Source organism: Lactuca virosa, chromosome 2 (genome assembly GCF_052849685.1).
Source record: "Lactuca virosa cultivar CGN04683 chromosome 2, Lactuca_virosa_CGN04683_v6, whole genome shotgun sequence".
Lineage (NCBI taxonomy): Eukaryota > Viridiplantae > Streptophyta > Magnoliopsida > Asterales > Asteraceae > Lactuca > Lactuca virosa.
In genome coordinates this window covers 205,804,526-205,808,994 of record NC_136427.1, presented here as the reverse complement: position 1 = coordinate 205,808,994, position 4,469 = coordinate 205,804,526, and positions in this window count along the sequence as shown.

Sequence of the window (4,469 nt, the reverse complement as noted above, 5' to 3'; positions counted from 1 at the left end):
CTTGTTATAGTACTTCCTAAGGGTTAGTAGCAAAGCTCCATAGTGCCAAAAAGCCCCGAGAAATAGAGCTTTTGGTTTCGAAGTTCTGCCTGTGTAAAGTCTGGTTTCACGCTAAACAACCTGTAAGTTGAGTTATGCTTACCGTGCTTCAAGTATAACTCATGTTTAAGTTCATTATCGATATTATGAACCTGTAAATAAGATTTATCAATGATTCCAAGTTGTTATACTGATTGATCTACTTACGTGGATGTTGACAAGGCTAGATTTAGTGAGGTATTTAAAGTGGAATTTCCAAGCAGTAGACTATGTATACCAAACTGTCCCTACCTCCGATATGATCTTACATGGTTGTCCCTTATCAGCTATAGATCAGTAGAATTTGAATTAATGATTAATCTAGACTAATAATTAGTCGAAAGATATATTAGACTAAGAATTAGTAATAATGATACTAGGTTACGTCAAAGGAAAAGACAGTTGCTAGAAGTGAAGCGATGTCCGATTTTCGAGTCATCACTTTAACAAGTGAGTGCCTAGTTACTTCCATCTTACGCATAGATATGAAGTATATAAGATAATTACATGATATGTGTTAATATTATCTGTATTCCTGATATCTATGCTAAATGAACGATGTATACATGTTTTACTCGATTTAAATTGTATATGTATTTTTATACCTATAAATATATTGGGTAAAGATGGGTATATGAAAGAAGATGTAGATGATGAGAGATGAAAGATGAAGTAGATGATGAGAGGCCTTGACTTTAAAGATGATGTGATCTAGAAGAGTATAGAGGCCAACCACAGACTATTCTATACAATCCAGTGGAACGCTAGCAGGCTCGCAACCTTTAGGTGTTTGTGAACCATGTGTTCATCAGATGTACTCTAAAACCCATTGACATGTATGGTGCGTGGACTCCCTAAAATAATACTGTCAATAAAGAAGGTGATCCATAGGATAAATCCTTAGGAATAAATATAGAAGAAAAAACCTACAGACAAGTATCATTGAGGAATCCCTGAATTAGTATTGTCAGCATAGATGATCCTTTGGGTAGGTCCTTAAGAATAAAGAAGATAATGAGGATGAGAAATTAGGTTAATTGTTTGATGATTGAACATATTAATTATATTATTGCGGGTTGAAAACCCTATATACTCACCAGGTTTCCCAACCTGACCCGCTCAGTTTATTATATCACATGTAGCGATATAAAAGATACATATGGCTAAGAGATTCGAGGAGTATTAGGCCACTAGTTTAATTACTGTAAAGCTTGTAATATTTTTTCTATGCTTATGTTTCTGTATTGACGATGACATCCCAATGTTTTAATATAAATAAAATACATTTCTTCGGAAATGCTTTGATAATATCATTATCATGTTTTTAGGAACAAATTCTGCAATATTATTCCTCAAAAAGGATACTCTAATTTTAAATAAGCATAAATTAAGGGAAAAACACTTAATGAGGATGTCACTCTAATTTTAAACAAATCGGTCTTTTCTGACCATGAAATTGGGGATGTCACATACTTAAGGGAAAAGCACTTAATGAGGATATTGGGATCTGACTGAGTACGCAGGGCGTACTGGATTAAAGTCTCGTATTTTGGGAAGGCACTCTCTACGTCATGTGTAGAAATGGAGTACGTACAACCAAGTTTGACTTTAAGTCATTTTGGGTAAATTGAATAGTAGATTGAAATTGGTTCCCTGATTATTGTATAGGTGACCTGTAGAAACAGTATTTGGAGCAGTGATCAGTTAAACTATCTTTCAGATTGTGAGGTGATTATTGCTCACTATACTTATGGGTCGAAGGCATAATTAGGATGTTGCTATGCTATAGTGATCTATCAGATCTACATGATTATTTGTTTGCTGGTTATATGTTTGTCCGTTGCATATGTCGACATAGTATGCTTGGGCTGAGGCAATATTGTTCTGTACGGAAGCCAACAAACCTGAGAGAAAGCCATACATAAGCTGAGGACCGGAAAAGCAAGACAGACTTATGTTGTGGGCTCGGGAGCAAGTCATGCATAAGTTGATGGCCGGAAAGGCAAGCCAGACTTATATTGTGGCCTTGGGAGCAATCCATACATGAGCTGTGGGCAATCCATACTCGTGCTATGGGCTCATGGGTAATCCAATCTGATGGTTGTGGACCCAGTATGCATGTTGTTATATGTTTGTGTGGTGGTATTTTTGGGGAAACTCACTAAGCTTTGACTTACAGTTTGATTTTATGGTTTCGGGTACTTCAGAGGACATGGGCAAGGCGAAAGCCTGATCGTGAACATCATCCAAGACTTTTATATGATTTATGATTTTGGGATACTCTGATATATGACTGTGACTCTTGGAAACTTTGTTTTTGTAAAACTTGTGGATTTGAAGGTCTTAAAAAATTAAAATTTTTCCTCATTTTTTGGGATGTTACACTCGTGTACTTGCTGTGTTTTGCTTTAATTTTTTAGGTTGCCTTTGTTGGTTACTTTTGCATTCTTATTAGAAATATTGCCTTGTATTTATTGTGTTTGTTGGTTACTCTTGTATTCTTGTTAGAAATTTCCAGTAATCTATATCATACTTTAAAATTGACGTGATGAAGAACTTGATAATTTAATAACGGTGGGAGTGATATTATTGATTCTAGTTGATAGTTTATTTCAAAGCATGTTTTTTATGTTTAATCTAAAGTGGTTTCAAGTATTTGGTTTAGGATTATGATGAATAAATTTTGTTTCTATTTTTGAGGTTGTGTTTGTTGGTTTTTCTTATTTTCACTATGTATTTTTGGTTTGGGGTTGTCGTTATTCTTTCCTCTTGTTAGAAAAATCTACCAGTTTTTCTTTTTCAAGGTTTTTCAAATTTTGTTGACAAATGATGTTTCCCATATTTAGATTGGTTTTAGATTTATTGGGTGATTTTACCCAATAAATTCGAGAATGGGTCTAAGGTACACGAGAGGAGATGGCGATGTAGATTTCGAGTAAAAAGAAAGAAAGCGGGAGGAAGAGGCATGGGTGGTCGGTGGTTTCCGAAAAGTGAGAGAAATGAGGAGTAAGAAGGGTTTGGTGGTCAGTGGTGGTGGTGTTGTCGACGGATGAGAGCAACCACTGGTAAAAGAAAGTTAGTTCTCGTTTTTGGGTACATAGAAAAAAAAGAAAAAAAAAGATATAAAATAAATTAATAAATATAATATAAAAAATTAATCGGGAGAAAATAGTCTTTTTAAAAGTGGCATTGACTAAATACACAACAAAACCAATTCATAGGGACCCTCTGAATTAAAAAAATAGATATGTACCGTCAACACAAATTATTCAAAATAAAAAAAAATAGATATGTACTGTCAACACAAATTATTCAAAATCACATGGACTATTCATGTAATTTACTCTTTATTTATATATACAATTGAAATATCATTACTAAATTGACACCTAATAGGTGTCACTAATAATATAGTGACTAGAATTAAAAATAGAAAAACCGTTCACTTACAAATATTCAGCAACGGTAATTAGCATCAAAACCATGCTAGAAGCGACTGATTCCAAAGTGTTTTGCAACAAGCTAATACATTGTTAATTTCGTGTTTTTGGCCTTTAGCCATAAATTTCCAACGGAAATTTCCGTCGTTGATTCCTAGGTTTCTAGTACAATTTTTTTTTTTTTTTTGGGTTCCCTTTACAACACAATCATGTACCATCGCACACGCCACACCTTCTCAAAACCAAACCTAATTTACACACATGTAAAATATACAACCATCACGACCTGTCCACCGCAATCACCCCTCTAACTTTAAATAAATTATAATCAAAATTTGGAGCTGTTGATTTTTTTACTTTTGATAAACGAAAAAGAATTTCACTTCATTATTATTGAAAACGAGTAATTGAGTCCGCACATTGCCGCGAGTTTTTATGTGTTTTTGTTGTGCATTAAGAATGAGAATTTATTAAACCTGTATAGCATATCACAGCTTCTTGTATTATCATACATATAAGATAATTTGTCTGAATGTGTGTTTGGCGGCGACAATGTATTTGATGAATGATGGGTTGTATGTGTTAAACATATACGAAATATTTAGCAAAAATGTAACAACTATATTGAAAGTTACATAGATCAAAATTTACATAAATGACAATGACGTAAAAATAAAGACTAAAAATGAGAACAACCAAAATGCAAGGACTAAAGTTGGAGAAAAAGTAGTGCGCCGCCACTTCAATTTAGATAAAAAAAAACAACAACGAAAACATATATAAATTTTTTTTGAAACGGAAATAAACTGGAATTTATATCGACGCATACATAAAAATAATATGTAAGTAATTTTTTTAATTAACGAATAAAGTTTCAAATAATAAAACATGTATTATATATGACCCGACTCATACATAGGAAACGTACATTAAAATAAGCACGAACACATA